This window comes from Pinus tabuliformis, chromosome 9 (genome assembly GCF_031772625.1).
Source record: "Pinus tabuliformis cultivar Carrire ecotype Pingquan chromosome 9, CPIR1, whole genome shotgun sequence".
Taxonomy (NCBI): Eukaryota; Viridiplantae; Streptophyta; class Pinopsida; order Pinales; family Pinaceae; genus Pinus; species Pinus tabuliformis.
Window position 1 is genome coordinate 1,397,608,569 of NC_142307.1, and position 26,731 is coordinate 1,397,635,299.

Below are 26,731 nucleotides of genomic sequence, written 5' to 3' on the forward strand. Positions count from 1 at the left end.
TTCCCACCAATCCTTGACATGGGGGTTAGCTTTGAGGAGTGCAAAAGTAATCTTTTCCCTATCGGAAAAATTATGGACCAAAAAATATCCTTCCATCGGATTTAACCATCTATCTAGGGCATATGCATATATTTGGCCTTCAAATATAGGAATGTCATAGTTAACTTGTACCTTAAAGAGGGTAGCGCCTTCGAAGTGATTGCTGGATGAAGATGCTTTACCCACTGATACTTGCCAAGGATCTGTGAGAAATTGTCCATCATCTCGTTCCTTTGTCGCTTGAAGGCTTCTTCAAGCAATATTTTGAAAGGATCTCCTACTCCCTCGTCTTTCTTTTTATCTGCCATAAGAGGCCGTCGGTGTCGGCAAGGCTGGTCTTACAAGGGTTTAACTAGTTCAAGTCCCAACCCTTATACCTCGACCTCGTTGGGGACATGCATAGAAAAACATAGAAAGTGTAGAACGCTATGATACCACTAATCCAAATCTATGAAGGAACGAAATAAAATACAAATTCAAACCAAAACACAGTGATACAACGAAACAAAACTTCCGTTAATAAGTAGCAATTGCTAATATTTGTTTAAACTTTACATACATAAGAGAAACAAATTAGCTTAGGCGATGGTAGCTTATCTCTGAGAAGAGATGTGACAACTACATGCCTTCTGAGCTGTGTTACAATGAGGCTCAAAGGATTTTTTATTATTGAGAAACAATGGAAAACCCTAAACATCCAAAAACCTAACCCTAGGAGATGAAGTGCCAAAAGTTTGTAGGCCCTGCTGGGATTAGTTGGAACGCCAACTTTGCGGGGTCATAACTCGGGCATATGATCTCTGTTTGGCGCACACGATACCTCGTTAGAAAGATCTATTCGAGGATAACAAATTTTCTTGGCAAGCCCTTGTCTTCGGCTATGGGCTTAGCGCGTTTTCCAAAAAACGCCATTTGGGGCTTCAAAACGACTCCAAAAGTTCAGGACCCAAAAAATTGCCAAAAATAAAAAGATGTGCTAGAATTAAGGAACCTGAAAGGAAATAGTCTTGGGGTCCAAGTGGAATAGGTAGGTGGCCACCAATATCCACCTAGATCATCCTTGGAGCAATTGAATCTATTACAAAGTACTCTTTAAGATAACGTTCTGCTCCTCACACAACTCAGCTAATACAATTGACCTTGGCCTTTCCTTGATCACAACTTGATCTTAGTTCCTGCACACAATTGATCCTCTATCGCCTACTTGACTTGCTTTGCAAACCCTGCTGTCTTGCTTCAATTCTGCTCCTCTTTGGCCTCCTTATCCCTTGCGCTGATCTCCTATTTCCTACCGCACTTCCAAGCCCTATTTCTTAGCGCACTTGAGCTCCTATTTTTTAGGATCCCAACTTCTTTATGTGCACAACCAATCAACCCCCGAATTCTAACGCACTTGTGCCCTTTTTCTTTAGGACACAATTCGTGTGCTCTACAATCAAGGCTTTCTCACACTAACTCGTGAGCTTTGTTTCATCACAATCCTTTGTGCACATAACAATTGAATTTACTTGTGCCTTTGTCCTCCCTATGTATTTGATCCATGCTAAATTAGGTTGGTTCAAATTTAGAACTCAAGCTCTGATAGCGAGTTAATTGAGAGTTTTACTTGCTCTCCCAATCGTCATTGGAGTTGTTAACTCGTGCTCACTCCAATCAACGCTGGAGATCTAACTCGATCTTCCTTTAATCAAGACTGAAGACCCAACTCGTTCGAGTTGTTAACTCGTGCTCTCTCCAATCAACACTGGAGATCTAACTCGCTCTTCCTTTAATCAAGACTAAAGACCCAACTCGTTCTAACTGAACTTGATCTGCCAAACAATCTTGTAGTCAAACTGATGAAGACTTCCACTTAACTGAAGCTACAACTCTAAGCATCCTAACTTGATGATCTCGAGGACAACTCGAGATCTTCATTGGCAAGGCACAAGCCAGAAGACCTTGCTCGCTAAATTTTCAATACGAAATTACAGGCCTGAGAGGGGCCAAATTACCACAGATAGAAGTATCCTATCTTAGGCCGAATCACAGACTCCTTAGGCCAAATCACAGGTCGAATTTTTGGCTGTCAAGAGGACGAATTTTGAAGTTAAAATAGGCTTGATTTCAAGCCACAAAAAAGAGGTCGACTTTAAATAAAGATAACTTCAATTTTTTTTCCAGAATCTGATAAAAAACCCACCAATAACCTTTCCCAGAATTAGAGATAAAAACCAAGACCAAATTCCCTTCAAATCTCCTTAAGGTTCATAAGACATGAACCTCCTTTTTTCCTTCCTTAGGCTGAGTTCTTCCTCAGATCTTCTTGACCGAGCTGGTGGTTGAATGAGAGAGAAGATCCTTCTTATTTATACAAATCAAGCCGACTTGAACAAGAAGGTTGAGGCACAATGATTTTTTGTTTGTTTGTTTGTCCTTGTTACCCCGTTCTAAATGTCTTTGTTCAAGGCTGATTGGGATATATGAATTTAGAACAAATTGAATTTCAATTTGACCTTCTTCTAGAGCAGAAATAAAATATTAAATCTATGAATATATTGGGGCAAGGGTTGTTACTAAAACCATCCATTTGGGGCATCAAACTTCACTTGATTTGTGCATGCAAATCATCAAAATGAATGCTGGTCTATTCACCCTTTGACATCAATGACAATTTTTCCAACACATATATCGTTGTAAAGATCTTGGAATAAGCTTTCCAACCATATATCCTATGCTCCCATTTGAGCTAGGTAATTGGAGTAAAAATGCCTTCAAAGATAGGGTATCCAAATGGGGCTTGCTTGTACTTTGGTTGGGTCATCTTGACAAAATATTTCATATCTCCTCATTCCTATGGAATTAGAGGGAGTGCCATATACTGTTGGAAAGTTCTCGGAATATGTTATTTGACTATGTAATTTCCTCTTTCATTTGGACAACCTTTGACATCAATAACAACCATTTTCAACAATCTCTCCCTTTGTTATTGATGACAATACTTTGATATTTGCTTCTTCCAACAACTACTCCCTTTGTCTGCATTCTCTTCATACTTCTTGTCAACTGCTCCCCTTGTCTCTACATTCTCTCCATCTTTGACATCAATAGCAAAGGGTGCCCCTCCAAGTTTGTACATCCTTTATTGAGATAAAGGAGAGATCACTCCCAACTTTTGCCTATGATATTCAAAAGTTTCTCTGGCCAAAGGTTTGGTAAGATACCAATAATCTGTTCTTTGGTGCCAATATATTCCATGACATTTCGCTCAGCGACTTGTTCTTTGAGGAAATGATACTTGATTGGAATATGCTTTGTTTTTGAGTGCACGACATGATTTTTTGAGATATTGACTACATTAGTGTTGTTATAGAAAATAACAATGGGCTGATCATATTCCACTTTGATGTCCTGTAATGTTTGTTTCATTGAGAGAACTTGAGTACAACCATCTGACATCGCTATGTATTCTACTTCAGCTGTAAAAAGAGAAATTGGTGATTGCTTGCCACTTGACCAAGATACAAGGCAATCTCCTAAGAAAAATGCACTCCCGCTGGTGCTTTTTCTATCATCAATCTTAACTGCCCAATCAACATCTGTTTATGTTGTTAATGTGAAATCTGTCCTCTTGGGATACCAAAGCCCAAAATTGAATGTGCCCTTTAACTATCGAAATATCCTTTTTACTGCTTGCATATGTGATTTTTTTGGTGCTGATTGAAATGTTTTAACCATTCCAACTGCTTTCATAGTGTTTGGTCTCAAAGCTATCAGGTATAGTAGACTACCAATCATAGATCTGGAAAGTGTTGAATTTTCTTCAGGAGATTCATCATCCTTGCTTAACTGGCATCTGATAATCATAGGGTACTATCTAGTGCACATTATTTCATTCCAAAATGCTTGAGCATCTCCTTGCGGTATTTGGTTTGGGCAATGAATATTCCTTTGTCAGTTTGAACTTTGAGAAACTTGTAGTCCAAGGAAGAAGGATAACTCTCTAATCATTGACATTTCTCGGGCAAATTCTGTTGAAGAATGTAACTAGTGTCGGTCTTCATAATTGTACGTGAGTCATGATGTAATATATTTGTCAAAAGAAATTTATTATAATTATTAATTTGACTTATTAAAGCATGGGTTTCATGCTTGGGTCAATAGTCATAGGTCAAGCCTCCATTGTAGGCTTCTAGGATTTTTCTATTGAGTCAAAGTCAAAATTTGATGTAATAAACCCTTCTTGGGAACATGATAGAAAAGAATATTTAAGTGTCACCTCTCCTCCATCAAGTCGGCCTTTGTCACCCTGCAAGTCGGCCTTAAATCAATCTTCTACTCATGTCGGCTCATTTATAGGCAACAACAACTATAAATAACCATGTGTACTCAGTCCAGTTTAAGGAATAGTCACAAAAGTTCGGAAATCCCAGAAGTTCGGAAATCACAGAAGAATAACAAGTTTTTACAGGACCGAAATATTATTACAGACTGAAGTATGAAGCAAAGGAACCAAACTCCAATACAAAAAGTCGAAGTTTGAATCTTTATTGTTGCAGGAAGCTGAAGTCTTCATAATTACAGGAAGCCGAAGTCTCTGTGATTGCAAGATGTCAAGAAGGATAAAAATTTGAGGATTTGTTCTGGAAGAAGAATACATCAAAGGCTGACTTGATGGATGGAGAGAAGTTTAAGTTAAGGTCTTGGTTGTCTCATTGTCATATGAATCTACTGAAGGAAGAGTTCTTGACTGGGTTTTCCCCTACCTAGGGGTTTTTCCCTGGCTGTGTGCCTACATCTTGTGTCCCCATTTTGTTCATTGCTTCGCATTTATCTTGATGAAAGAAAAATATAAATAAGAACTAACAAGTACATAAGAATTTTCACAAGTAAATGTCAAAGATCTGAGAGAAATATAATGCCCTAGATTTCTCAACATGGTATCAGAGCTAGGACTTTGATCTAAGGGCAGAAAAGGGGATCATTCTTGACTTCATTTCCTCCTTTTTCTTCTTTTGGATCAATAAATTTCTTTTTATCTCCAGTCATGTGTCTAGAGCATCAGAAGAACTCTCAGTTAGCTCTCAATCAGAACTCGACTTCTAAAATAGAATTGGGCCTCATTACAGATTCTCCAACCATTGGCTTTGATTGTTTCGAGCATACATAACTAGTTTGCATTTTCTTGTTGGTGGTTCTTCCTGTTTTCTCTTCCAAAACCCTTCTCTTGATCTTGTAGGATAGTCTCGTGCCACATGTCCAAAATTGTTGCATCTATAACACTCTATACTATACTTGGATAATGGTGCAAATGAATTATGATTTTTGCTATCATCAATATCTCTGATTCTGATGTCTACGAGATTATTTTTAGAGGTTTGATGAGAACCTATTTCATAATCATTTTTCACATAATCTTTACAATCTCTTGCTTGATGACCAAAATTTTTGCATGAAAAACAGTGACCCAGAAAAATAGTTTGATACTTGGCTAAGTATGGTTGCCTTGATGGAATAGTTCTTCTGAAGTTGATCTGCTTTGGAGACGATCCAAATCTTTGATGGTCCTTGTTCCTTATCATATTGTTGCCTGCATTGTGAATGGACCCCTTGAGAGCATCAACATAACTTTTTGGTGTAGCAGTGTTTCCAGACTCCTCTCATCTCTTGTCCTTGCTCTTATTGAGATTGGAGCTTTCAGGTTTTTCTTCAACTTCCTTACCTGGTGACTTGGTGTTTGCATCTATGAGGTCTTACCCATATAACCAAGACCAATCTTGTCGTATGGTAATCTTTCACTACTGACAATAACAACTAGGGTTTGAGAGCTTTTCATGTTTTTTGTTGAGCTTATCTAGCTCTTTCCTTAATGAGACAATTTTTGCTAAGAGCTTTTCACAATTTCTTCCTTTTCTTTTAACTAATTGTTGATCACTTCTTCCACTCTTTTTGCTTCATCTTTCAGTCTTGATGAAGACGATTTGCTTGGATATTCTTGTGTTCTTCTTCTTGAGGTTATCAATTTCTTCTAATGCACTGATAAGTTCTGCTTTGAGATGCATTAATAAGTTTTGCTTCGAGATCAACTATGGCTTCGACACTTTCTCATTCTGCTTTTTCTTTTTGATCCTCTGATTTGTCTATGTTGGATTCCTCATTTGTGGTTAAAACAGTATCTCTTCTATCATCATCAAAACAATATTCTTATTCTTCTTTAGAAAAATCATTATCCTTTTTGGAAAATAGATTTTCCTTTTTCGAAAATTTTCCTTTGAAGACACTTCTTTTGGGTTCTTCTTCATCATCGATATCTTCCCTTTAAGGACACTTAGCGACAAAATGTCCTATGTTATCACAGTTAAAACAAATGAGAGGCAACTTACCTTTGAATTTGGATTTTCTCTTTAGTTTTTTGACTAGTTGAGCCATTTTTGTATTAGATTCATCATTGGAACAGTCTCCAAATTTGCATTTTCTTGACTTTGTAGATGTTTTAAATGCTAGTTCCTTATGTGATGAGTTTCCCGTCTTCATTTTGTATGCAATGAGAATTTTGTGAAGCTTGTACATTTTCAGATTCTCCAAATCTCTTAATTTTTTTATGACAAAGACCTTGGCATCAAAACGCAAAGGAAGAGACCTCAATTTTTTTTTAACAGCTGTTGTTTCATTAACTTCTTCATCAAATCCTTTGAGAGAATTAACCACTTCATCTACTTGAAGAAATAAGCAACAACATCTTCATCATTCATTTTCAGGCTTTCCAATGTTCTCCAGAATGTTTGAAGCTTTGCCTTCTTTACTTTGTCATCTCCTTCATAGTTGCTTACAAGCTTGTCCCACATCTCTTTAGTTGATTCACACTGCATAAATTTAACAAATTCTGAATTTGACAAACCACTTAAAATGGAGTTCATAGCTTTTGCATTGGAGACATAAGCCTTTCTCCCATCTTGATCAGTTGGAGGAGAGGATGGGACCTTATATCCATTTGTAACAGACTGCCAAACTTCAACACCAAGAGACATCAAGTGCGTTCTCATTCTTATCTTCCAAAAGGCAAAATTTGTTCCATCAAAGAAAGGAATTTTGATTGATGCTTCTCGACTAGCCATGCCCCCTTGTAAGATCTTCTTCCAATAATATGCATGCATAAGTGTAATACCAATTATTCGAAATACTGAGGGGGGGGGGAGTGAATCAATATTTTGTTACTTTTGACAATTTTTAACTTAGTTAATCTTGAAACTGAATTCGCATCACATAATCAATCATCTACAAGGTATGAACACATAGATTAAAATGTAAATCAAAATTTGAAGAAGAAATACTTGAAAACAATCTTTAATTTATTACAATCTCTTGTGAGGACACCACTCCTTTGTAAGTACCATGTTACAAAAATTATAGGCTCCAAATTGTTAAGAAGATGAGGACACCAATCCTCAGTAAGCACCAACTTTCAATAAGGACTTATCCAAGGTGTGGCACAAATGAACCTTTGTCTAGCTGATTCAAAAACCATTGGCCAACCCTAAACTAACGAAAGTCTTCATATTAACCTCTTATGTCTGTTGGCCATCAACCACTGGAGTTAGCAAACTTTCTCTTGGTTTGGTAAAACCTTTTCATAGTCGATCCAACAAACATTGGTTGGTCTTGTCAATTAACAAACCCGACAGACAGACTCTTTCACATCAACTAAAATCTGTCTACTGCCATTGGCCAATTGTGGAAGTAATGTGGGCCGTAAAGCGTCGATGAGCGATGAGGCAGTCCCATCAACTAATGGACCCTACAAATGGGTCATTTCATAGTTGTAGTTTTGTTTACTGCTATCGACTTGTTCCCTGCCACTAGCTCTGTTCCCTGCCATCGAGTTAAAAAGAGAAGATGCCAGTGGTCATTGGGAATTCGATAGCCATAATGTCTTTGGCTTTAGTCACAACGGTGGTCCTGTGATTCCTCCCACTTAGCACCAAGGAGCTAACAAACATTGGGGACAAGTGAGGCTGATTGACATTAGGTTTTGGAGGCATTGGACAATGGAGAGTGCTAGCTTGTTATAAATTTGAAGGACTATCTTGTACTAGCTTGTAAAAGACTATTGGTATGTACTTATTGTTAATTTTCCATGAAACTTTGCAACTACTTAGATGAATAACAAAAAATTGAAAACTAGTTTACTTTCACCAAGATACAAAGTTTCGTAGCAATTTATAAGCAACAAAACAAACACCAGGGATTAAAAAAACACACACAAATTACACACTTGTTTTCTTAGGAAATCCAACAGGGAAACCCTGCTTTCTTGATGTGGTATTATATTGATTGTTCTTGAGCAATTGGATCTATTACAAAGCAATCTATCTCTTGAGTTTGCTTCTTCTCACAATTCTCAGCTTAATACAATTGATCTCAGCGTGCCTTGATCACTACTTGATCTCGGTCCTCTAGCTCGCAATTGTTCCTCTGCTGAATACTTGACTTGCCCTTGTAATTCCTTATCATGACTCCTCTTTCCTTGCATAATTGGCAGCCCTATTTCCTTGCGTATATCCCCTATTTCCTAGCGCAAGTATGGTTCCTATTTCTTAGCTCAAGTCCTATTTCCTTGTGCGCTTCCTGCCTCCTATTTCTTAGGACCCCAACTTCTCAATACTGCGCACAATGAACCTCCTAAATTCTAGCGCACTTACGATCTCCTATTTCTTAGGACACAAGTTTTGCGCTCTGCACAATCAAAAATCCTCTGACAAACTCGTGAACTGTCTTGTCTTACAAACCTTGTGCCCCAAACTTATGAATTTCTGTGTCTTCATCCTCATCTTTATAGACCCAATTCGAATATGCAATGAGGCCCAATTCTATTTTAGAAGTCGAGTTCTGATTGAGAGCTAACTGAGAGTTCTTCTCATGCTTACTACAATCAACACTAGACTTCTTAACTCGTTCTTTCTCCAGTCAACACTGGAGACTAAGTCGTTCTCTCTCCAATCAACATTGGAAACTAACTTGGTCTTCCTTCAATCAAGATTGAAGGCTAACTCACTCTAATTGAACATATATTTGCCACCTCATTTTGTAGTCAAACTGAAGAAGACTCCACTTAATTGAATCTCCAACTCTATGTGTGCTAACTTGATGAATATTCTAGTAACTGGAGATAACTCGTCCTAACTGAAGTCTAACTCATGAGCTCGCACTCATACTGGGAGGACAATTTGAGGTCTTCACAGGCAAAGGCACAAGCCAAAAGACCTTTACTCGCTACATTTTTAACACTCCCTTTTACCAAGGAAGGTACTTTTGGAAGAACCTCGTCCACCTGGATCTGTCTTCAACACCACCACATTATCCATTGCTACAACTGCTCCCTTTGAACTAGAAGAATTCCCTACTTCCTGTTGTGGAATATGATTAGAAGACTTGTTCCTTCCAACCATGCTCCTATGATCTGATTCTATCACCTTAGTCATAAGTGCCATGTACCTTGTGTATCTCTGTGGCTGCTTACTTTGCTTGCATGTGGTACTAGGAGATCCAACTCTCTCCTGATCCCCCCTAAACTACGGGTCTGCACACTTGGCTCGAACTCTCCCTGTATTGGGAGTCACTGACTGAGTGGCTGCCTCCACTCGCCCTGGTATCTTCTTCTCATCATCCTGTTGGTTGGCCCACTTGCCAACTAGCTGAGACTCAACTTGTGATACTAGCTGAGGCTCCTTCTTGGGAGCTTTAACCCGGTCTCGCTCTAAGGACTCCCTCACAGCTTTGCTCTGCACACTTCTTGCCTTGCTGCGGAAGGCTATGCCTGTATCAACCTGTAGCAGTGCATATTCTCCATCCTCACACCTATCTGCTTCTTACATCCAAAAGCTAAGTGCTTGAGGTAAACCTTACCTCTACTGAGGATGACATCATAACCCTTGTCCTCAAAGGTAGCTATTGAAACAAGATTCTTCTTCAGGTCTAAAACATAGAGGACATCTCTGAGATGGAGAGAGCTACTTGACTCCCTCTCAAAACTGACAATACCAACTCCCCTAGTTGCATACTTGTCATCATCTCCTAGCTCAATCTGAAACTACATGTCCTTCTCCTTCAAGTGGCTAAAATACTCCTTGTTCTCGATCATGTGGAAGGATGCTCCTGAATCAATATACCATACCCTGTTCTCTGTTGATCTTGCCATGCAAGCTATTAATGAGAAATCTTTATCGATCTAAGAAGAAAACGCATCTACCTCAACTGATGTAGCCACATGATCTTTATTGTACTCCGTCCGATTAGGACACTTAATGGCATAGTGTTTGAACTCATGGCAATGGAAGCACTTGATCTTGCACAAATCCTTCTTCTTGCCCTTCTGATTGGACTCAACCTCTCCTTGGCCCTTCTTACCCTTGACTTTGCTACCTTTGCCTGCCAGGGCAAAGTTCTCCTTGTCCTTTGTCAGAGCTGATCTCCCATCTTTTGTCCCTCTTCGGATCTCTTCGTGAACACAGTCACTACATAGTCTTTCCTAACTGGGAATATTCTCTCTGCCACTTAACTGCATCCTAAAAATTCTCCCAAGACTTATGAAGTCCTAGAAGTGCAAGACTCACAAGGCAATGTCTGCTACAGTCACGCGCACTTCATCTAGCTCATCTCGAACTTGAGTGAACTTAGAAAGATACATGATGATGGGCTTTCTTATGCTCATTCGGATACTTCTTAGCTTCTCCTTGGGAGCAAGCTTCTTGACATCAATGGAACCCTGATACAGATCTAAGATGGCTTTAAACATCTCATATGTTGTCTTCTCATGGTGATGAGCGATGATATGGTCTCTGATCCCATAAGAATGATCCTCCTCGCCTTGGTGTCATTCTTGTTATGTTGGATCAATAGTTGGGCATATTGAGGTGGCACTATTGCCTGCTTCACAAACTCGAGCACCCTATTATCTTCCAATACCACTAGTATCTGCTCCTTCCATGAGCAGAAGTTCGAGACTCCCTCTAAACTGTGATCTGACCTTTAGTCCTTGGAACGCCATACTGCTATCCAAAGAACTACTCTACTCTTCAAAACTCTAGTGCGATCTAACCTTAACCCTTGGGATGCCATATTGCTATCCAAAGACCTGCTCTGCTCTTCAAAACTCGAGCACTAGCCTTCCTGATTGATTTGCGCTCTTCACTAACCGATCAACTTGGTGTTGGTCTTTATGCTGATCTCTACTTTGATACCATGTTAAATTTCCATGAAACACTGCAACTACTTAGATGAATAATGGAAAACTAGTTTACTTTCACCAAGATATAGAGTTTCTTAACAATTCATAAGTGGTGGAATAAACACCAAAGATAAAAAACACAACACACAAATTTACACACTTGTTTTGTTAGGAAACCCAACAGGGAAAACCTGCTTCCTTGATGTGGTATTTTGTTGTTTGTTCTTGAGCAATTGGATCTATTACAAAGCAATTTGTCTCTTGAGCGTATTGCTTCTTCTCACAAATCTCAGCTTAATACAATTGATCTCGCCTTGCTTTGATCGCTGCTTGATCTTTGTTGAGAAATCTAGGGCATCGCGATTTAAGTGATTTCTCTTCTATTGATAACCTCTTGTGAATGCTTTTTACTTCTTAGATTATGATCCTCTTTTACCTATGTTAGTATAGTGTTTTTCTTCATCAAACAACTACCAATGCATAAACCATAAAGAGACAAGATGTTGAGAAATCTAGGGCATTAGTATTAAATGATTTCTCTTTCATTAATGATTGCTTGTGAATGCTTTTTACTTCCTTAGGTTAGGATCTTCTCCATGTTAGATTATTAGTGTTTTTCTTCATCAAACAGTAACCAATGCATTAACATAAATACACAAGAGACACAACATGTAAGCTATACGCCAGGGCCAAAACCTCTAACTCTTTGAGAGGAAAACCTGCACAAATTCTTCTTCTAGAAATTCCAATTGACGAATACCAAGACCAATCCCTTGACCTAGTAGCTTCTCCAAGACTAAGACACATGTCCTCTTCACTGTCAGTGTTCTTCTTCGATTCTCTTCCACTTCGATCTTGTTTGCATTTAGATCTTCCATCATGTGATAGTAACGAGACCTTGTCACATACTAGTGATCATTTTCCTGAGATAGCACTGAGTCCTCTTTGCTATAATACTGTAGTATTTATCAATCTGTGATCTCCTTATTGTAGCACCGAGACTCTCCTTCAGAATTACTATTCTTGAGATTAGTCCTTAGACTAATCCGAACTGATCTCTACATCCGAACTCCTGTAGCCTTTTACTGATTTTGATACCCGAAATCTTCAGAGATATAGACACGAACTTCCCTCTGCTGTTACCTATTTGAAAACCACAGAGATATGCCTTGCTGTCTTTACTTGTTCGAATTCTGAACAGTGATTTGACATCCGAACTTCTCCATAGCAATAGATCACCGAAACAAGGAATCCGAACTTTCTATGTTGACTTTGTTCACCGAAATCTCAGAGTTATGCGAAGTTTGTTCACTGTGTTTATGCGAGGAGCCTAGCCTCCTATATATAGTGATTCGACCATATATTAAGCCGACTTTAGCATCCAAATAGGTGTGACATTTGGGTGAGCCGACATAAGTTATTTTCTTCATATTGCAGGCCGACATCAAGTCAAGAGGATTGTGCTTGTCTTTTGGAGAGCTTTCTAGACACTAGATTGACTCCTATACATTTTACATATGCTCAAGAAGAGCTCTTCATACATGACATTAATTATTTGACCTTAATGACAAATCCTAAGACTCTCAATGGGAGCCACCTAAAATAAAACCATTTGCTCATGAAACCCATGAAGCAAGGCTTACAAAAATAATTTAATTTCCTTTATTAGATCAATTACAAAAGTCACAATTACATGTCATTATGAAGACCGAACTTAGTTACAGTTTCAACACTCCCTCTTAACTACGGAGGTATTCATAATGGTACTTGGTCATCCTCAATATGAAGATTTTTTCATAAGAAGAATTCGGATTTGTAACTCATTTGTATAGCATCATGTCAACCAGCATTGTCATATAGCAAGGCCTTGACTAACAACTTTATCTCTCCACAAGATCAGAGCACAATGTTGGCGAGACCAATGATTTATTGACATACTCATCATTGTCTCTCTAGGAACATACCCCACCCGGGTTTACTCAGAATATGCTCCATAAGGACTATTCTTTTCTTGGACTCCCCAATCCCACAAAGAATATCGGTCCTCCATGACTACTCTTACTGTTAGATGCCCTATCTCATCCTCAAAGAGCATCACATGCCAAATGATTACACAATCCTCCATTCTGTCTTCCTAGGTGAAGAACAGAACGACATGTCTATCTCTCCATTTCAAATCAGGAGGACATATTCCATTAAAGGATTAAAGGAATGTACTCATTCCTATCATAAAGGAATGTACCTAAACTCCCTGCTTAGGAATTTTCCAAGTTTCTTCCAAGTAAGAAACTTCTTTTCAGGCTCCCTCTTAACCAGGGACCTATCGTAGCTCCTCATGTGGAGATCCTGAAACAAACCGACTGCTTGAAGAGCTCCTTCCTTTGATGTCATGAATTTCTTCTTTGTCAAGGAGTCTTCATCTTTGGGAACTTCTACATAGGGCACATATCATCCATCACTTTTATACATGAGTTAGTCATGTTCTTAACTCATCAGAAAGTGATCCATTAGATTTTTTATCTGGCTTTGCTTCATGTCATTCTACTTTCATGTCATATTTTTTGGAAGGACATTACATTCTTCTATATGGTCTGCTTGGAAGTCATTCATAGATCTTCCCTTTGACAGCCCTACATAAGCCCAACCAGATGTTAGTTCAAAATTAATCAATGAACACTTCAAATCAAAATCACCTTTGTGATGCTCGTTCACCATGACATCTTCTTGTAAGTATCAACATCCTGCATGCAGATTGACACATCTCCCATAGATATTCAGTGTCAAGGGTCTCTATCTTTTTCTGACTTCCATTAGAGTCTTCACATCTTTTTGGGAGATATTCTAGTCACATCTTCTTGGACTTTGGATGTTGAATGCCTTCTACCATCGTTGCATATTATCATGATCTCTTCCTGTCTCTTCACACACTTCATTCTCAGGAGCTTCCAATCAGAGTTCCTCAATCGTAGTCAACCACCTCATACTTCATATGAGGACATATTATGTTGATTTCATCTAGTGTGACTCATGCCTTTCGACATTATTTCATAGGAGGAGATTCCTTTCTTTTGATCATGCTTCAAAATAGAAGTAGTGATCCTTGTTACTTGCAACCATACGACATGACTTTATAATATTAAATACAAGCATACATACCTTATTTACCTTTAGGTCATCTAGGTTTCTTTCAACAGCTTCCTTGATTGAAAAGATCTTCAACCCCTTGATCTGCTTCATCTCTCATGTCATCATACCATCATCCCATGAACTCCACAAATTGGAGTTTCTGATTGAACACTTGATTTCTCTCTAGATTAGTGAATCCTCCAATGAGGATTCCATCTCGTATATCCTTATTCAGCAGATGTTTCCCTTTTAAATAGATGTATGATGAGACTTGTCCTGGATGACTTCTTCCTTTGATTTTTCAATGAGGTCACCAAGAGCTATATCCTTCAAAGTTGACTATCAGACATCCTTCATGTTTCCTATGGTGATGTCATGAGCTCTTGTTTCTAATGCTTCCATGATGCCATGATGCATCTTATTATTTATTATAGCCATATCCTATAAGGTTTAGGAGCTATGACAAGAACTTTTGTGAGGAAGACTATCTCAGTCGAGATCTCTTACTTCCTCTTTTCTTGGACTTCCTTTCTTCAGCTTCCTCCACTTCTTCGGTGATATGGGCTTCTTTTCTTTCTTTTGATATTGTCCCTTTAGGACAATCTATTCTGTAAAGTCCATAGTCTTTACTTCCATAGCATTGAATCTCGGCTATGCTCTTCTTTCTTTCTCGAGGACCAGAATTTTCCAAACTTTCTTTCCTTCTAGCAAATGTTGGAGTCCTTAAACAATTTTGTCCCCAACTTGTCTTCTTCTGTCTTGCATAGAAACCACAAGTTGTCGAATGAGGTAACTTTCTTATCCCCATGGACATTTGTTACCTTGATCATTAGTTAGTTCATTTTAGATCAATGGTGATTATCTTCTTATCATCTCTCCCAGATCTCGTAGATGAGATCTTATGAAGATATCCCTTCATCCTTTGATACCTTTAAATTTTGTGTAGATCAGATCTAAGTCTTGTGACCTTCTTTACTGCATCTTCAAAGAATATTCTTACGAGTTTATCATATACATCTCTTTGATGTCTTCAATATTGCTATATGAGGGGACCTTTCATAAGAATCCCTTTCCATAAATTCAGTGGATAACTTTTTCATTGATGTGTTCAATGAATTCACTTTCTTCGAGGACTATGTCTATCCTCCTTTTTCATGCAACGAATTTCGATGTCCCAACCAGCATATAGATCTCCTTGCAAACACGAAGTCATTTTACAAAAATTATTTAAAGAATGAAAGATACTTACTTGACAAGTGAAGATGAAATCTTCACCTTGATCACTTTGATGATGGTTGAAGAAGATGTATTAGTGCTCCCTCTTGGATGATCTTCCAAATGAAAAAGCCTTTCTTCAATAGAAAAGGTTGCTCCTTTTGATGAGGATGATTTGCTGCTTCCTCGAATGATCTTCTTTAAGGACAAGGAGAGGATCCTTGCTTGCTTTATAACCTTGAAGATGATGACAATGCCTTCTAGCCTTCAAGATACTTCGACTTCTTTGGTAGTGAATGAGTGCAAATCAGATTTGCTTCTAGGGTTTTGACTTTCTTCAAGATGATGTGATCTTCGTCTTTAAAGTTCTTCGAGCTACCTTGCTTTGTATATAACTTGATGATGACTAGAGGATCCAAAAACTTTTGCTGTTGTAGATAGCTTCTTCAATCTAGGGTTTTATTCTTCAATGTAGATCTCGATCTTTTGCTTTGATAACCTTCGACTTGCTCATATGCCTTTCTTGAAACTCGATCCTTGAATGTCTCTTTGATTTGATGCCGTTCCTTTGACTTTAGCACCTTAGCTCTGATACCATGTTGAGAAATCTAGGGCATTAGTATTAGGTGATTTCTCTTTCATTAATGACTGCTTGTGAATGCTTTTTATTGTTTAGGTTAGGATCTTCTTCATGTTAGATTATTAGTGTTTTTCTTCATCAAACAACCAATGCATGAACATAAATACACAAGAGACACAACATGTAGGCTATACGCCAGGGCCAAAACCTCTCACTCTTTGAGAGGAAAACGCACACAAATTCTTCTTCTAGAAATTCCAATTGACGAATACCAAGACCAAGACCCTTGACCTAGTAGCTTCTCCCTGACCAAGACATGTCCTTTTCACTGTCAGTCTTCTTCTTCGATTCTATTCCACTTCGATCTTCTTTGCATCTAGATCTTCCACATCCTTGAGTTAGGGCTTGGAAACTTGGCCCAGAGGTTAATGCAACTGAAAGAAAGTTAAAACATATAAAGCCACAATGAAAGAAATTGTGAAATGAAAAATATGGTTGGGACAATATTTAGTGCACGGGTAAAAGCCTAGCGTGAGCTCTACCCCCCTTATTAGCTATCACTCCTTTCCTCAAAGCATTCAATGCTTCATCTCAAATAAAGGAATTCTTGAATGTCCGAACCCCATGAATGAGAAATTGATATATCTTAAAGGGATATTGGAAAAACATAAAGTAGATTTGGGAACCTAAGTTATGCACCAAATAAAGGAAAATCGTTAAAGGAAAGGGCATGTTGGAGGGGTGGAAAAAACAAGCGGAGGTAAAGGGTAACTCATACCACCATGATTGTTTCCACTTTACATCATTACACTTGGGATGTTGGACCCCCATTAGCTAGTCTTATGGCTATGGCACCTTCCTTGAAGTTTCTCCCACTCCATGAACATCATTATCACACACCTATGGATGGGTTGACTTGGACATGTCACTCCCCTTGGGGCTTGGCATGGAAAATTTTAGGTGCTAATATTCACAGATGGGCTAATTTTCCATGATTTTGTGAAAAACAATATTCACTAATTTCAATTTTTTGTAAAAATGGTTTGCCCAAATTTTACAATGTAAAATTATTTTACCTTCAAAATCGCCAACATTATATAGAGAGTATATATAAAGTCATTATAAATTTGAACAATTTTACAAGTACATCATTAAACATTTTATAGTTTACATATTAGTGACCATTGAGATTCACCAGTGTTTTTAACTTCAACATAATTTTCCATCCTTCAAATTTTCCCTAGCTTGGAAACACCTAATAGGGTTGTTGACCTAATCATCCTTAACATAAGTGAGGTAACTGATCTAGTTATACATTTGAAGGTGAGTTTTGTGTGAAGTATTTCTATTCCCCCAACATTATATATGATTTTATGTGCCTAATGAAGTTGATATCACTTGACCTTGAGAGGTTTTATTTAGGTGTTGTCACATATGCAACATGGTCTAATTATGCTCCAAGTAGCCTCCAACACATTCCAATGGGTTCTTTGCCCCCTTTTTGAGAGAAGACCTGACATGTGGTCCCAACATTAGCCCTTTGGAGATGAGAATTGGGCCTTGAGCAACCTCCGCTTGATACTACACCCCTTCTTGAGATCCTAAAACGTTAAGCCTAAAAGCGTGGACGTTGGACTACTTGATGATTGGCCTAGATGGACCCAAGGTGCCCCTAGGCTTGCCTTGACCCTATTTGATTTTTGATACCTTGTTTTTGAGCCCAAATGAGGATGGTTATCACTAAGATGACTTAGGAGGGCTAGCATATCCTTCTTGGATGCCAATGTTTTCCCTTATAGGTGCCATGTCACCCCCACATGCTTTAAAGGGGTGATGTAGAGCCTCTCTTGGATGAGATCATGGTGGAGGAGCAACCATTTGGAGATGTACACATGCACTTTGGGACTTTCTTGGAGTGAGGAGCATTCTTGGATGCTTGTCTCAGTCCCTTGATGCCTTATTGCCTATTTTGGAGGATGATGTCATGGTGGAGAATACTTTTGTCCCACAAGTGAATTATTTTTGGCATTTTGTTAGGTTTTAAAACTATTTCAAGGTCGACTTGTGACCCTTGACCTAGTTGAACACTTAAGTAAATTTTTTTAGGGGTTTTGCTTGTAGGACTAGTGAAATAAGGCTTGCCTCATATAAATAGAGGGGAGCCTTATTCACTTATTATCATCAATAATCATCACATTCGTCTCTTCTTGGAAGTGGAAACTAGCTCTATGTCTCTTTTCTTCTTGGTTGCAATGTGATTCTATGGTGCTAATTGCTCTCGAAGAAGGATTTTTTGCTTGAGGTTGGTTTCTTGGGATTGATTGAAGAGATTCTTGTGGAAACTTTGTAGATTTATAGCTTATCTTCTATATTTTGCATGTTACTAAATTAGGGTTTCCAAATGTGCCATGGTTAAAATTTCTATATTTATCTAGAAATATTGATTCTCTATGCCATGTGAAATTATTTTCCATGAACCCTTCAAGAGATCTTTGCATTGTGCATCTACTCTCCCTATTAAGGACACTGCTAGGGTTTGTAAGAAGAGGCTTTAGTCCTCTCACCCTCTTCATCAAGGTTATCCCCATTGAATTTTCCCTAGGTAACTCCATTTCCCATTTAGATCAAGGCACTAGTCTAGGTGGTGGTGATCAATCTCTCTACTTTAACTATTTTCTCTCTCCTCTCTTAAATTCTAGATATCTAGGGTTAGGGTTTCTTTGAAATATTGCTAAAATGGTAATTTTGTTTGTGTTATTTCCCTCTTTGTAGGAATTGCATTAAATAATTGTCAAAAAACAAAATCTAGCATTTCTTGCATTGTAAAACCCTATTTCTATGGTTGACATCATCATTATATTGTTGTTTTATGGATGTTTCAGCCATAAAAATTCAATTTCAAATCCCAAACCCTGCATATCTAATTGGCACTAAAAATTTATCAAACCCTAACTTATAACAACCCTCTAATTTACTTAAGTGGTCTAGGGACAAAGTGCTTGTATTTTGGTAAAGATTATCTTAGCCCTCTAGGATCTACTAGCACCTTGTCCCAATTGTTAGGCCTCGTCCATCACCTTGAACCTTTCTTATTTAATATCTTTTAGGTGATCTATATAGGGAAGCCTCCCTTGTGTTTTGAATACCACTAAATAGTTGGAGAAAGGTTGTTGAGATGATAATGGTGGCCGATCTCTTGTTGCTGTGAGGTTTGGATATACCTAGTGAGGCTTTGCTCTGGGCTTGCTAGATTTTGCGGTAACAAGATCCAACAACAATCGCTGGGGAGAAGTTGGTACTAACATTTTGGTGCCATAATTGAAACTTAGCAACCAAAGAAGGAAGCTTTGTGACCCACTTGTCAGTTTTACACCTCGCCCTTTGGATGACCTCTTAGAGATCTCAAGGGCATACTTAAAAGACAAAGAGGATTCCTAGGATCTTGAAACTTTGAGTCCAAGACCTTTTAAGGGCATCAAGCTGTGCAAGCGTTTGACTCTATCTATATGACTAGGTTTTGGTCCATTGAATAATAGATTTTGAGGCAAAATAAAAAAGGTCCTAGGACTCCATAATAACTTGCTAGGATTGGTGATCCTTAGTGAATGTTAGGAAAGAACTGTTTGCAAAATGACCATTACAAGCTATCCCCTCTCAAGTTCATGAAGGGGAATTTCATAAATATGTCTAAGGTACACCATTGAGGTAGCCGAGAGCTTTTGCTGCTATAATATGCAGCACAACTAGGGGACAAACTTGTCGAATAAATCTAAATAGTACAATGCTTTTAGATTTGTAGTGGTTGGTAGGGAGATAGGCCAAAGTGATGGCTAACAGTTATCCACACAGTTGAGGAAACCAGGCCCAAATTCAAGGGCTTTTGCCATGGCTAAGATAAAGGATCACTCAACTCTGTCATAGGCTTTCTTAAAATCAACCTTGACAAACGAAGCATCCAGACCAGCAGAATGAGCCCATTCCATTCCCTCCCTCCAGTTGAAATTCTAACTTAAATCCTTCCAGCAAACTATTCTACCCAATTGGCATGATCCTGTCATTATTAGTGACTGTTTGTCTGATCTATTACATTCAACATATAAGATAATGAAGAGGGAATAAAGATTGGTTGTTGAGCAAACCCATGTGTTGTTTTTTATTACATTTTTGGTCATGTGCTCCCTATCATTACGAATATGGATTCTACAGTTGAGAAAAATATCTCAAGTATTACTATCCCAATATGGGCTAGCTGATACTCTCAGTGTTCCACGGGGACGCGTCCCCCAGGGTCGGGTGCGCGCACCCCTCGCACCCCACGCACCCGGGACGGGGAGTCTCTTGGGGGTGCATTTCCCCACGCACCCTTTTTGGGTAGTCTTGGGGAGACGCAAGGGGGTGCGTTTCCCCAGTGTGGGAGTCTAGACTCCCCAAGACTCCCCAAAAAGGGTGCTTCTGGGCGTCCCCCTTCAGTGTGGGAGTCTAGACTCCCCAAAAAGGGTGCCCCTGGGCGTCCCCCTTTAAATTTGTCTAATAAGACTTAAAAATTCAAAATTCAAAATCAAAAATTCAAAAATCAAAACCATTAATTTTTTTTTAAAACTAAAATTAAAACTAAATAACTAAAACTTAAAAGTCTAAAGAAAAAATTAAAATTAAAACTAAATAACTAAAACTTAAAAGCCTAAACCTTAAAGTTAAAAGCTCATTTCATTTCAACCCAAAGTCATTTCCATTTCACTCTTAACTATTTTTGAGTTTGAACTTTGAAACTTTGAGTTATATAGATTTAGTGTTCAAACTTTGAAAATATACTAGTATGTTTTGCTTTCAATTTAGATTCTAGAATGATGAATGATGAATTTAGTTTTTAACTTTTTAAATCAATGTAGATTGTAGAATGATGAACCATTGACAGATGAATGATATCAATCAATGTATTTGAATATTTTATTATTGATTTTTATTTTTGCTTTTCGAATCTCATGGTATGTATGAATAATAATTAATTCAATAATGAGACTTGTCACTTGAGTATGTCATATGAATGATGTATGTATCAAAATGAATGATGAGGATGGATCAATGATTCAAATTTCAATTGTCTATTTAATATTTTTATGCTTTCATTATTGAACAGTGAACAATGAATATGAACTTGAATTATATATATATATATATATATATATATATATATATATATACCTCGACGACTCCCCGCACCCCCGAAATTTCCCTAAAATTTGAGGGTACTCCCACACGTCCCCCCTGTGCGTCTCCCCGCACCAGAGTCTTGGTGGAACATTGGATACTCTAGATAGTTTCTCCTCTCAATTGAACATTTAATTTCTCAATCTCTTATAGGACAATCATCAAATGCAAGTAGAGGGTTAAGAGGTGCAATTCTTGGGTCTGGTCATTATTGGTGTTAAAACTTAAAATTTTCCATTTGGGGTCATCTCTTCAGCATATCCAATACATTATTCACAAGCTCCGCTCCATATGTACCAATTATGCCATTTTTGGAGATGTTGTATATTGTGTGTCTAGGACCTTTCTGTATTGATAATTTGATGGACATCCTTTCATATACTTGTTAGTAATGCTATTGAATAAACATGCTAAAAAGACTAATGATTATTTGGCTAAAACATGGAAAACTATAGTTTTTCTTTGATTCTTCGTTTTGTGGTATAAAATGTTGTCTAAAGTACTTTGACTTTCTGGGCGATCCATATTTATGATAGATTACTTTTGTTTAGTGTTATAATAATAATAATAATAATAATAATAATAATAATTATATTAATAATTAAAAAGTATAATTAATAATTATGAAAGGACATGCCTCAAAGGACATGACTGATCATGAAAGGGCATCCCACCTAGCATATATACAGGGCCCTCATTTGTCACTATATCTCATCATTTTGTTCTGAAACAATTATATATATCATTATATGTTGATTATTTATCCTTATGGATAATTTCATATTTCAGATATTCTGAATATTTTGTGTGAGCGAACTTTGTTAGTTTCATTTGGTATCAGAGCCGAGTTCTCTGATCTTGGTCTTTGGCCATGTTCTTATCAGAGGCGAGTTTTATGATCCTGACTTTTGGTGACGCTCTTATCAGAGCCGAGTTTCTGTTCTTGGCCATTGGCCACATTAATTTTGGATTTTTTTCGATTGAGAGGTCTTTGACCACAATCAGGTCTGTGGCCATTAAAAATTCAACATTTTTAATGAAAATTATTTAGCTACAATACAATCAAAAGAAAAATTATATTCCACTGCAAATAAGGAAAAAAAATAGAAATTAAAAATAGTGCACAAGAGGCAAACCATAAAGCTTGCTGCTGCACAAATTGCTGCTGTCGCCCTACAAGAATTCTGCAATAGAAGTCCACATTTGTCATACATATTTGGGTTAATTACTGAATCAGTATTCGCAAATGTCGTTTGTACAAGCTCCTATTCATGTCCTTACAGCCGTATGATCGGTCCATTGAAGAAATAAAAAACCGTTGAGTGCCTGTACAACACTGATTTGATACGTCCACACAGCTGTACAATCCTGCGTATGACCATGCTGCCACAACAAAATTAACAAAAAAATATCTGTACAGTCTGTGTGCTTTCTATACCGTTTGGACAAATCCAAATCGAACAACCATAAATTAATATCTGTACACATTTTGTACCTTTGAATTGTTGTCATCCAGGGCAGAGTATTCAAGGCAAAGATTCTGTCGTGATAGCCGAGAGTTGGTCAAACTATGCATTGCTGCCTTCCACAATCATACATCAATTCAATTCAATTCAATTGCACCATCGATGATAAGGAAAAGACGTGATGGTAGCTAGAAGGCACAACAAGTCCATTAGAGAGAAGAATTTATACGCCTTAAATTTAAATTAAGGTTATACACAACATTTTGTTATTAGTAAGACAAGAAGTAAACACAAGGCCATATTAATAAAGTTTAAGGATTATTAAGGGAATATATATATATATATATATATGTTGCATGAGTTTCTGGAACGTGGGAACTTGGGTACGGGTGTCGGGGCCGGCTAGAGGTTTCCCCAAAATTTACAGGAAACGGCTTAATAAAAAAATTAAAAATATATTTTTAATTATATAATTTATATAATAATCAAAATTAATATTAAATCAAAATATTCAAATATTAAAATCAATTTAAATATATAATCTCTCTTTATTATAAATATATTCTCTGGATGTCCCTCTCCTTGAGTCTCTCCCTTTTATATATATAAAATATTAAAATGTCAAGTTCATTATGAGTTCTCTGACACATGACTAGTCTTCGAAACAATCTGCCTTAAAAATACAAAGGAACAATTTTACCTATGTTTCTCTAGTTATTCTTAAGAGAAAATAAAGCAACTCTAATGGTTAAGCATTGACTGCCACATACAATATGCACACAATCTTGTGTGATATATATACATAAACAACAAAATAAATACCCATCGGCAATGACATCCTAGATATCGCCCTTACATTGAGGTGCCGCACGCTTCGTTAATTCTTCAAGAGATTGCTCCCGTTTCTCAATTAAGGATATTGGTGTTAAGGATGTCTTTGGCCTTTCTTCCTAGGGAGGTTTCAACAAAGGCTCATGTTTTGTGGGTAGTTCAACATATTTGTCAGGTTTTGTATTCCCCAACAAAGGCTCATGTTTTGTGGGCAGTTTAGCATATTTGTCAGGTTTTGTATTCCCCAACCCCAGGGATTGCATGAACTCCAAAAAAATCAATCTTCAAAGCTTCCAGAACTTTCCCAAGCTCCCATTGCAGCTCCCACTGAAAAGGGAACGTTCCCATACAGTTCCAAAGTTTCCAGGAGTGCGGGAACCAATGGAACGAGTTTCCCACCTCTAGGGAGCGGTTCCCGTGTAACATATATATATATATATATATATATATAGTGCAAAAGGATATTCAAAAGAAGTTAAAAAGGTGATTTAATTTAGGATTTATCATAAAAAGGTAGCTCAATGCATTATAATAATACTAAAAGAGAAGGAAAAAAATTATTAGAAGAAAAGTTAAGTATTAAAGTATATTAAAATAAAAAACTTATATAAATTATTATAATATAAAAGAGATATATTTGTTAGAAAATCGGGAAGGCAAAAAGATTTTTTCTTTTTGATAATTACTTGTGATTTCTTTGAATTATAATCTTTCTTATGTTCTTCTTTTATCTCCGTTCATCAAGCAATTATCAAAACCAAAACACGAAGATCAAGGACACCAGATGTAGGCGCACAGCCAGGGAAAAACCCCTATATAAAGGAAAACCCAGTCAAGAACTCTTCCTTCCGTAATTCAAGATGAGATAGACCAAGACCCTAGACCAACATACCTTCCTCTTCCACCAAGTCAGCTCTTCCTTCTAATAGATGATTTCTTCCAAAGTTACCAAGTGCCAGCTTCTCAAATGCAACTTCAACCTAGAATTTCGACCCCTAGCTTCAGAACTTTGACCCAACTTTAGGACAACAGTGTCGATCTAGCAATTTTAGTATCTTCAGCCTAGCAACTTCACAACTTCGACCTTGATGCAACTTCGCAGCTTTGATGCAACTTCACAACTTCAACCTTGATGTAGCTTCATAGCTTCGACATTGATGCAACTTCACAACTTCGACCTTGATGCATCTTCACAACTTCGATGCAGTTTCCCAGCTTCGGTGCAGCTTCCGAATTTCGTTGCACATGAGAGAGAGAGAATGACCCAAAAACTTCGATTCCAACTTCCTTCTTGAACTTTGCACTTTTTTTTCTCCCAACCACTGCAATTTGAACTCTTGTGTAATTTTCTTCCAAATGAGTCGTGTTGCTCCAATATATAGTGAGTTTGTGAGGTCGAATTCCCTTCTTGAGGCCGACTTGGTGGAGGAGGCCTAATTGAGTTCCACGGGGATGCGTCCCCCAGGGTCGGGTGCGCGCACCCCTCGCACCCCACGCACCCGGGACGGGGAGTCTCTTGGGGGTGCGTTTCCCCACGCACCCTTTTTGGGGAGTCTTGGGGAGACGCAAGGGGGTGCGTTTCCCCAGTGTGGGAGTCTAGACTCCCCAAGACTCCCCAAAAAGGGTGCTTCTGGGCGTCCCCCTTTAGTATGGGAGTCTAGACTCCCCAAAAAGGGTGCGCCTGGGCGTCCCCCTTTAAATTTGTCTAATAAGACTTAAAAATTCAAAATTCAAAACTCAAAACCATTAAATTTTATTTTTTTTAAACTAAATAACTAAAACTTAAAAGTCTAAAAAAATTTAAAATTAAAACTAAATAACTAAAACTTAAAAGTCTAAAAAAAATTAAAATTAAAACTAAATAACTAAAACTTAAAAGCCTAAACCTTAAAGTTAAAAGCTCATTTCATTTCAACCCAAAGTCATTTCCATTTCATTCTTAACTATTTTTGAGTTTGAACTTTGAAACTTTGAGTTATATAGATTTAGTGTTCAAACTTTGAAAATATACTAGTATGTTTTGCTTTCAATTTAGATTCTAGAATGATGGATGATGAATTTAGTTTTTAAATCAATGTAAATTGTAGAATGATGAACCATTTAATGATGAATGATATCGATCAATGTATTTGAATATTTTATTATTGATTTTTATTTTTGTTTTTCGAATCTCATGGTATGTATGAATAATAATTAATTCAATAATGAGACTTGTCACTTGAGTATGTCATATGAATGATGTATGTATCAAAATGAATGATGAGGAAGGATCAATGATTCAAATTTCAATTGTCTATTTAATATTTTTATGCTTTCATTATTGACCAGTGAACAATGAATATGAACTTGAATTATATATATATACACCTCGACGACTCCCCGCACCCCCGAAATTTCCCTAAAATTTGAGGGTACTCCCACACGTCCCCCCTGTGCGTCTCCCCGCACCCGCGTCTCCCCGCACCGGAGTCTTGGTGGAACATTGCCTATTTTACAATAAAATAAATTTCTTTCTTGACAAATAAATGCCAAGAAGGGTATTTTACATTGTGACATTGTTATGAAACCAGCTCACAAAAAGATAGAAAAGAGAGATCAACGCCTTAGAATTTAGCCTCTTCGAGGGGGCAACTTCCTTTACATTACACAAATGAACAATTCTTGGATGATACAAATGAAAAGACCTCCTTTCTATATATAGGAGTCTAAGGGGTCATAACATAATCAAAGCCGATATAACAATAATAATGTAAGGGCACAATAATAACAATAGTGGGCTTCTATGGGGCACAATAGTAACAATATGGGCACTACATGGGTACATAAATATAATATAATAATTGGGTTGTACTAATAACAATAAGGGGTTACACTAGTAGTATAGGGGCCTAACATGCCCCTCTCCTTCAAAAAGCGTTGTCCTCAACGCTTGAGTAGTTCTTGATGCTTCTGTATAAAATTCTTGTCCTCCCATGTGGAATCTTCAGCAGGTAAGTTCTTCCACTTGATGAGATACTCTGAAATTGATCGATTTCGTAGCTGTCGGGTTCTTGTTTTTGTGAC

The 26,731-nt window shown here is 37.6% G+C and overlaps 1 protein-coding gene across 1 annotated transcript in view; it reads left to right on the top strand.

Annotated features, from left to right (window-relative positions):
- Positions 1 to 26,731, top strand: part of LOC149153766 (F-box protein At4g02760-like) — a 94,987-nt gene that overhangs the window by 60,115 nt on the left and 8,141 nt on the right. The gene's annotated exons all lie outside the window — the stretch shown is intronic.